This window comes from Vulpes vulpes, chromosome 12 (genome assembly GCF_048418805.1).
Source record: "Vulpes vulpes isolate BD-2025 chromosome 12, VulVul3, whole genome shotgun sequence".
NCBI classification, from domain to species: domain Eukaryota; kingdom Metazoa; phylum Chordata; class Mammalia; order Carnivora; family Canidae; genus Vulpes; species Vulpes vulpes.
In genome coordinates this window covers 164930566-164940603 of record NC_132791.1, presented here as the reverse complement: position 1 = coordinate 164940603, position 10038 = coordinate 164930566, and the positions used below count along the sequence as shown (strand labels likewise).

At 42.4% G+C, this 10038-nt stretch overlaps 1 long non-coding RNA gene across 1 annotated transcript; it reads left to right on the top strand.

Annotated features, from left to right (window-relative positions):
- The first annotated feature begins 594 nt into the window (after window positions 1–594).
- Window positions 595–9473, top strand: LOC140594776 (uncharacterized). Its single transcript, XR_011996044.1, has 3 exons — window positions 595–1096; window positions 1856–1939; window positions 7895–9473. It is a non-coding gene; the product is annotated as an uncharacterized lncRNA (long non-coding RNA).
- The last annotated feature ends 565 nt before the right edge of the window (window positions 9474–10038 follow it).

Genomic DNA, 10038 nt, shown 5'->3' with positions numbered 1-10038 from the left:
CCTACACAAAAGAAATTTGTTTTGTTAATTAAATTAAGCATATTTAAAATTCACCATGACATTAGGGCCACATGACTATAAAACCAACTGCTAGGGGATGAAAACAAATAGGGCCCTTGGTGTTCAAAACCATCATCTCACGTGCAGAGCACTGAAAATCTATGTATCAGGAACAAAGTGTATATGTATTAAACAAAAGTCACAGAAATCTTTTTTAAAAAGATTTTATTGGGGATCCCTGGGTGGCTCAGCGTTCAGCGCCTGCCTTTGGCCCAGGGTTTGGTCCTGGAGTCCCGGGATCGAGTCCCGCGTCAGGCTCCCTGCATGGAGCCTGCTCCTCCCTCTGCCTGTGTCTCTGCCTCTCTCTCTCTCTATCATGAATAAATAAATAAAATCTTTAAAAAGAAAAAGGTAAAACATTAAAAAAAATAAAAGATTTATTGGCTCCACCAATTCCCTTCTTTTACATAATCAGATTTTCCTTTTCCAGACCATTTCTATGACCACGTAAATATGCAGTAACTTCTCCCACCAAAAAAGACCCACTACATTCGCCAGCTATCACAGCACCCTTTCTTGGTTACCTTTGGCAGTAAACTCACCATCTCGGATACTCACCGCCCATTCGCTCCTAAACTTGCTCTCCGTTACTGTGCTTCCTCCTACTTCCACCAAAACCACTTGTCAGGGTTACCAACGACCTAACCCTATGCTAATTCCAATGGTCACTTCCTAGTCCTCAATTTATTTGACACATTGGGATCCCTCTCTCTTCTTTTACAGAAGTTCTTTCTGTGGCTTCTGAGACACTGTGTTTTCCTCCTGCCTCCAGCCGCTGTGAATCCTTAGTCTCCATGTCCATCCCTCCTCACCCAAGTAAACATGGAAATGCCCTGGTGCTCCTCTCCACCTATCCCTACCCCTTTGATAATCCAGCCTCCTGAGTGGTCTTCCTGCTTCCAGGCTTGCCTCCCATCAGTCCACTCACTCCACCGTAACCAGAGGGAACCTTTGGAGACCTCACCCTCTCCTGGTTTCCACCTCTCAAAATCCTTGCTCACGCTCCAGCAGTATCCTTCCTGCTGTTTGAACACAGGTATGCTCCCACCTTAGTGCAGCCTCCACCTAAAATCCTCTCCCTCCTAATAGGGGAGACCCTGCCCTGGGCGCCGGGGGAGGGGGCGGCCTCTGGGTGTGGCCCTGGGGGTGGCGGCTGTGGGAGGGACACGCCAGGACCGTGGCGCGGGCGAGGAGGGGCCAGGCAGGAGCCCGCCTCGGGACGGGTGGATGCGGCGCGCGGCCGTGGCGGGAGTTCGGCCCCCGCGCCCCGCTCAGGGCATCCTTCCTCGGGGTTGCCTGGGAGGGGGTAGGACGCGTGGCTGAGTCCTCTCGCTCTGAGGTTTCCTCTCATTCATTTCCAACCGTTTAGGGTAACTCTGTCCCAACGTTGGAAGGACACAGATTAAACCGTACATTGTCCAGGGCCACTCCGGAGGGCAGGACTGAGGTTCAGGAGGTGGACTTTAAACAAAACATGGGAAAAAATAGAAATAATCTGACATCTATTAAAATAGGCAATGGAATACAAATGGGAACTTCTTTTTTAAAGAAGTGCTACTTTGAAATGAGGGTTTTTTTTTGGGGGGGGTGACAATTACTGAGAAGTCTAGACAGTTTTGGATGAGAGTAGCCTACCCACCTTTACCTAGTTCTCTTATGGAAGAATTGAAGCCCCTAACCCAAACTATCAGACATTTATTTATTCACTTCATTCGGTTGTTAAATATTTAGTATTGTAGCTACTACACTAGGTACTAGTGATGCCAACATGAAGATTTTGTAACTGTCCTTGAAGCTTCCAGTCCAGCACAGAGCACCGCTCACCTTGATGATAGAGGGGAAAGAAGAAGCCAAAAAGGAGAATTGGAAGGAAACCAACGTGAGTCTCCTACTGGTAATACAAGATCCATTGGCTTTCCAATGAGTCCTGAATTGGGGTTCATAAATTCTTATGAGTTTGCTTAAATATCTAACTCCTTTCCTGTCTTCCTCCCAACCTAAACATTTGGTAAGAAGCATTATACTTATGTTTGGAATGAAGGAGTTAACTCTAAAACTCTAAAAACTTTTAGCTCTAAGATTTCTGTGACTTGGGATGCCTGGGTGGCTCAGGGGTTGAGGTTGAGCATCTGCCTTTAGCTCAGGGCATGATCCTGGGATCGAGTCCCGCATTGGGCTCCTTGCACAGAGCCTGCGTCTCCCTCTGCCTCTCTCTCTGTGTCTCTCATGAACAAATAAATAAAATCTTTGGTAAATAAATAAATAAATAAATAAATAAATAAATAGGCTTGTGGTTTGATGAAAGCAGTGAGGGATGAGGAAGTTGAAGGTGTGTGATGATTGGCCATGGGATTTGGGTTAAGGAAAAGGAGAGGACAACAGAAGGGTGAGGGAGTGTGAGATGTGGTGGTATGAGTGGATTGGGGGCTTGGGTTGCATCAAAGGATTACAGAGTTGAGTTGAGGTATTAAGGCAGATGACATGAGGGGTCATAGATGACTCCAGGCTAGGAGGCTTTAATAAGGATGATCTGGAAGTTGCACTGAGGGGACCTGCTGATGGAGACACACATTCCATCTCCACACCCAGGGATTCCAAGGCTGTGGGAGAGACGGACAGTCCCCATTTGCCAGGGTTTAAGGGGGACGGTGTCCTCAGATCATCCCGGTTTTCCCTGGAGCAGTGAGGTGAATGGGACTTTCACTGGAGGGGCTCAGGGATAGCAAGATGGTGCTGATCCAGAGTTTATTTGTTGGGCTGGGTAGGGGGGATGTGCTTGTGGATCTTCGAATGTCAGTGGTAAGGAGTCCTGGGCTTGGTGAAGGGCATCATGAAGTTGGTCCCACAGAACTGATGTTGGCAATGAGACAGGAGACATGGGGGGGAGGGGAGGAGAATATTGGAAGTAACCTCTTGACTCTGATGTGGGCCAGGAGGTCTGGGATGTGGTCTCGTCTCTTGCTGTTAATGGAAGGTAGGAGACCTGCTAAGGTGGCGTCCTAGATGCTCTGAACTGACCTCACTCTAGACTTTCATTGGGTAGAGGCGAGTGCTTTGGGGCTATTCCTTGCCTCCATTGAGTAGCCTGAAGATCAGGGTTGTTAGTCTGAGAGCCAGGACTTCCTCTGGCTGCTGTGATGGTCAGTGCACAAGCCTGCAGAGGCGTGTTCTTAGTCCCTATGTGAAGGATGGCTTCTGTGGCTCCTTCTGGGGGAGGGTGGAATTTATGTTTTAAAAATGTCCTTATTCTGGACAGCCTGGGTGACTCAGCGGTTTAGCGTTGCCTTTGGCCCGGGGCATGATCCTGGAGACCCGGGACCAAGTCCCACATCGGGCTCCCTGCATGGAGTCTGCTTCTCTCTCTGCCTGTGTCTCTGCCTCTCTGTGTCTCTATGAATAAATACATAAAAGTCTTAAAAAAAATGTTGAAGGCATTGCTACATGGTGTGAGAACTCTGATGTCATTTTGGTAACTGACCGTTTATAACTGAACTTTTTTCTCCGTGGAAACCCTTAGAAGAATTTCCCTGAGTCTGTGGTAGGTGCCCCCTGCCCAACTAAATTCTAATTGGCATCAATCCAGAGATTTGTGTGCTTTCGTTCTAGATGATGACTATTACTTTGGTAATTTTATATTTTTCTTTCTTTCTGAGACTATTGTTTTGGATTGCCTGGGTTGGTCTATTTCTATTATTTTTTCCTTTTTTTTTTCTTTTGTTTCAGTGCAAACAGACAATGTTTTAGATAAAGTTCCTAATTTTTTCCTACCCTTCTATTAAATCATTTGGCAGTCATAATTTTGAGAACTCTTTTTCCTGGTCTTTTTTTTTTCTTTTTTTTTTTTTTATAATGGCTCCTTTTTGTGAATGTAATAGGTACTTCAATGTTTTCTGAGAATTCTGAGATTTTTTTTCAGAGTTCTATAAATTATCCTTGTCTGTGGGGTTTTTTACTTTGTTCATCTTTTTTTTTTTTAAAGATTTTATTTATTCATGAGAGAGAGAGAGAGAGAGAGAGAGAGACAGAGACACAGGCAGAGAAGCAGGCTCCATGCAGGGAGCCTAACGTGGGACTCAATCCTGAGTCTCCAGGATCACACCCCAGGCTAAAGGTGGCACTAAACCGCTGGGCCACCGGGGCTGCCCTACTTTGTTCATCTTTATTTTTACTCTCAAGCTGCTCTTCCTGCATTTGATTTATGGCTGTCTTTTAGGTTGCTAGTGCAGGCTTATGGGTATCCAGGTCTCATTTTAGTTAAGTCTTCATGCAAGCTGGGCAGTTCTCTTGGATGGCTTTATTTTAGGGCAGCAGGCTGAGGAGTCTAACATTAATTTAACACAGCAGTTTAACACTGCTGTCACCACCAGCTTCTCTCTGCACAGCTATTTCATATGCCTTTTCTGGAGAAGAGCCTTCCTAGGTGTGCAAGCATCATGTTGACTCTGCTGTTTTGTTTGTGTGGATTAGGGAGCAGGAGTGGAATACTGCCCAGTATGGGCATCTGATAGACTTTCACTCAGCCCCTCACTCTGGACTCCTTTTAATGGGCTAATAAAAGCAAGTGATAGGTATGTATAGTTTTGAGGAAGTGGATTTAGGGGAGGTGGTTAATTTAACTGGCTCTGTTATAAAATTCTAACGGTCACAACTACAGTTGACCCTTGAGTGACCCATGGGTCCACTCATATACAGATCTGTTTCAATAAATATATAGTACTATAAATGCATTTTCTCTTCCTCATGATTTTTTAAAAAATTTTATTTATTTATTCACGAGAGACACGGGGGGTGGGGGAGAGAAGCGGAGACACAGGCAGAGGGAGAAGCAGGCTCCATGCAGGGAGCCTGACACAGGACTCAATCCTGGGTCTCCAGGATCAGCCCTGGGCTGAAGGCAGCGCTAAACCGCTGAGCCACCCGGGCTGCCCACAATGGGGGCACTTTAAAAAATATAAAGTAAACCTAAATATCATGACTTGTTTATTTCATGTCACCATCTTCCCTCCTACACCACCTTTTTAAAAAAATATGTCATATAGGAATTTTTATTGTCTTTCTTTTACCCTTCATATTCTCTTTTTATTTATTTGAAATATAATCAACATATGTTAGTTTTAGTTATACAATATAATGATTCAATATTTGTATATACTGTGAAGTGATTAACACAAGTCTAGTTAATACCTGTCACATAGTTACAGAAATTTTTTTTTTCTTGTGATGAGAACTCTTTAGATTTACTCTTAGGAATTTTCAAATTTGCAATACATTGTTATTACCTGTAGTCACCATGCTATCCATTATACCCCCATGACTTACTTATTTTATATCTGAAAGTTTGTACCTTTTGACTCTCTTCACCCATTTCTCCTTCTTCTGGTCCCCCACCTCTAGGAACCATTAATCTTTTTTCCTGTATCTATAAGCATTTTTTTTTTTTTTTTTTTTTTTTAGATTCTGCAGATAAATGAGATTATATGGTATTTGTCTTCTAAAGCAGAGTCAAATCTTCTCTGGGGAAATGTCAAGTTTTAGGATGAGCAGTCCTAAATGAATAGTACCAAAGCATTACCACCTGGTAGAGATCACATTCTGTTAAAAAGGTTAAATTATCTAAAAAAAATGTTAAAGTCTTCAGGATGGCACACACAAAAAAACAAAAGGTTAATGCTTCTTGGAGCACATTTCTTAGAGAGCTTGCCTAGTGTGTAGATAATTGACTTTTGTTTGTGTTACATGACTGGTGACTTCATCGAAAATCTGCACAATTCCGTTTCAGCTCTGGATTACTTCAGTAGACCTTTGTGAAGGTTTTACCTGTGTAGAGTGGTTGTTTGACTTGTTTTAACTTATTAGGGTTTTTTTTTTTTCCCACCCTGTATTAAAGTAAAATTCTAAAAGAAAAGAGGTGTGTGTTAATGCTGAGTGGGTTGGTTTAAGGTTTGGTTTCTTCTAGTCAGGCTTTGTGAACCTTGAGATATTAGATGATAAATCCTGAACATGGAGCTCTTCAGTTCTAAAATCTTAGTTTGAAAGCCTTTTACTTGAACCCAAACCAAAGTACTCTCATTGCCTCTTTTCTAAACGTTCAGGAAAAACATATCACCAGTTCAGACTTTTCATAATAAGGGAGAATCATTTGCCTACCTTAAAATAACATGACTCAGTGCTTATCTTTAAAACTGGATTTTAAAAATTGGATAGTATAAATAAAAATAAGGAGTGAGCCACTTTTTATGGGCACCCTATAGTTTTATAGTTATTAATCTAAACTTAAAATTTGGGGATCCCTGGGTGGCTCAGCAGTTTAGCACCTGCCTTCAGCTCAGGTTGTGATCCTGGGGTCCTGGGATCGAGTCCCACATCCGGCTCCTGCATGGAGTCTGCTTCTCCCTCTGCCTGTGTCTCTACCTCTCTCTCTGTCTCTCATGAATAAATAAATAAATAAAATATTTAATAAAAATAAATAAACTTAAAATTTTATATTTCTTCCTTATGGCGAAAACTACAAGCCACCACATGCACAGACTACACAGTGAGTTGGGTTGGCTCTCCCACAGCTTTTGAGGTGTATTACAAGAGTTCTGACGATTATCATCTTCCTCCTGTTATTTTGAAAAAAAATTTTTTGTACATTTTGGCTACAATATTGGTGGTAGAACATACTATAATATGGATTATCTCTTAAAAATGGTCTTATATCTCAATATATAAAACATGAGATTTCAATTAGCCAACATATAGTTTTATATTTAGTTTTAGATGTAGTCTTCAGTAATTCATCAGTTGCGTATAACACTCAGTGCTCATCACATCGTATGCCCTTCTTAATGCTCTCACCCAGTTACACCATCCCCAAGCCCACCTCCCCTCCAGTGACCCTCAGTTTCCCAGAGTTAAGAGTCTCTCATGGTTTGTCTCCCTCTCTCTTTTTTTCCTGTTAGTTTCCTCTCCTACCCTTTACTCCTCTGCACTATTTCTTATATTCCACATATGAGTGAAACAATATGATAATTGTCTTTCTCTGATCGACTTACTTCACTCAGCATAATACCCTCCAGTTCCATCTGTGTCAATGTAAATGGTAGGTATTCATCCTTTCTGATGGCTGAGTAATATTCCACTGTATATACAGACCACATTTTCTTTGTCCATTCATCTGTTGAAGACATCATGGCTCCTTCCATAGTTTGACTATTGTGGGCATTGCTGCTATAAACATTGGGGTGCAGGTGTCTCAGTCTTTCATTGCATCTGTATCTTTGGGGTAAATCCCCAGCAGTGCAATTGCTGGGTCATAGGGTAGTTCTATTTTTAAGAGCTACCCTACGAGGGTAGGTGGCTAGGTAGGTAGGTTCCTCTTTGAGGAACCTCCACACAGTTTTCCAGAGTGGCTGTACCAGTTCACATTCCCACGAACAGGGCAAGAGGGTTCCCCTTTCTCCACATCCTCACCAACATTTGTTGTTTCCTGTCTTGTTAATTTTAGCCATTCTCACCAGTGTGAGGTGCTATCTCATTGTGGTTTTAATATTTCCCTGATGGCAAGTGATGTGGAGCATTTTTTTTCATGTGTCTGCTTTGGAGAAATGTCTGTCCAGGTCTTCTGCCCATTTCTTGACTGGATTTTTTTGTTTTTTGGGGTGTTGAGTTTGATAAGTTCTTTATAGAACTTGGATACTAGCCCTTTATCTGATAAGACATTTGAAAATATCTTCTCCCATTCTATAGGTTGCCTTTTAGTTTTGTTGACTGTTTACTTTGTTGTGTTGAAGCTTTCTATCTTAATGAAGTTCCAGTAGTTCATTTTTCCTTTTATTTTCCTTGTCTTTAGAGACACATCTTTCAAGAAGTTGCTGCAGCTGAGGTAAAAAAAAAGTTTTTGCCTGTGTTCTCCTTTATGATTTTGATGGATTCCTGTCTCATATTTAGATCTTTCATCCATTTTTAGTGTATCTTTGTGTATGGTGTAAGAAAGTGGCCCAGTTTCATTCTTCTCCATGTGGCTGTCCAATTTTCCCAAATCCATTAGTTGAAGACACTTTTTTCCATTGGATATTTTTTCCTGCTTTGTTGAAGATTAATTGACTATAGAGTTGAGAGCCCATTTCTGGGTTCTCTATTCTGTTCTACTGATCTATGTGTATATGTTTGTGCCAGTACCATACTGTCTTGATGATCACAGCTTTGTAATATAGCTATATTATATTTATTAAATTATATTATATTAAATTATATTAAATTATTATATTATATTATATTATATTATATTATATTATATTTTGTGATGCCTCCAGGTTTGGTTTTCTTTTTCAACATTGCTCTGGCTATTCGGGATCTTTTCTGGTTCTACACAAATCTTAGGATTATTTGTTCCAACTATGTGAAGAAAATCCATGGTATTTTGGCAGGGATTTCCCTGAATGTGTAAAATTGCATGACGTTTTCATGATATTTATTCTTCCAATCCATGAGCATGAAATGTTTTTCCATTTCTTTGTGTCTCCTCAACTTCTTTCATAAGTGTTGTATAGTTTTTAGAGTATAGATCCTTTACCTCTACGGCTAGGTGTCTTAGGGATTTTGGTGCAGTTGAAAATGAGATTGATCCTGCTGCATCCTGGAAATATGGCTGGATTATTATCCGGAGGACTTTTGTCAGCTCCCAGAATTTGCCTCCCTGAAGAAGATTCTGGAATTCATAAGGCAGCGCACGCCAGGCACAGACATGGAACTCCGTGCACGCCAGCGTTATCTCCAACAACTCAGAGGCCTCCATGCAGCGGAGCCAGAGGCTGGGGCTTCCGCCGAGCAAAACACCCTGAACCACTTCAGGAGCCCGCCCCAGCTCCGACTGTGGGGCCTGCTGCCTCGTCAGGGCCTGAAGTGATCGAGGCCGTCCTGGCTGCTGGGGCTGAGGGCTTGGCCACAGCTGAGGTGCCAGCTGGGGAGGCGAAGCCCCTGTAGATAGTGGTCACTGCTCTAGTTCACCGCTCCGCCCTGGAGGAGCCACCTGCACCCGCGGCCACCCCAGAGGAGGAGCAGGCCCCGGCCTGCAATCAGGGTCCCCAGACCTCAGAGCCACCACCTGCCTCCGGAACAACTGGCTTCCACCCCTGAGCAGCACCCTGACCACCTCGGGAGCCCGCCCCAGCTCCCACCGTGGGGCTCGTGATGGGTGCAGCCCAACGGAGGCTTGCCCTCCCCTGTCATTTCACTGTTTCTATATTTTGAGTTTTTCTTTAACGTGTATAATGGCTTATGAGTTTTATTGTAATAAAGTATAAGTTAACTTCAAAAAAAATTATTTCTTTTTCTTCAGCCTCATTATTAGTGTATAGAAATGCACCTGATTTCTGTGCATGATTTTGTATCAAGGTTGCTGAATTGCTGTGTGAGTTATAGCAATTTTAGGGTGGAGTCTTTTGGGCTCTTCATAAACAGTATCTTGTCATCTGCGAAGAGTGCGAGTTTAACTTCTTTGCCTATTCAGACATGCCTTTTATTTCTTTTTGTTGTCTGATGCTGAGGAAGGACTTCTAGTATTATGTTGAACAGTGGTGAGAGTGGACACCCCTGTTGTGTTCCTGATCTTAGGGGAAAAGCTCTCGATTTTTCTCCATTGAGAATGATACTCGCTGTGGGCTTTTCATAGATGGCTTTTATGATATTGAGGTATGTTCCCTCTATCCCTACACTTTGAAGAGTGTTAATTAGGAATGGATGCTGTATTTTGTCAAATGCTTTTTCTGCATCAACTGAGAGGATCATATGGTTCTTGTCTTTTCTTTTATTAATGTGATCTATTATATTGATTGATTTGTGAATTTTGAACCACTTTTGCAATCCAGAATTAAATCCCGCTTGGTCTTGGTGAATAATCTTTTTAACGTACTGTTGGATCCTATTGGCTCGTATCTTGGTGAGTATTTTGACATCCATGTTCGTCAGGGATATTGGTCTCTAACTTTCCTTTTT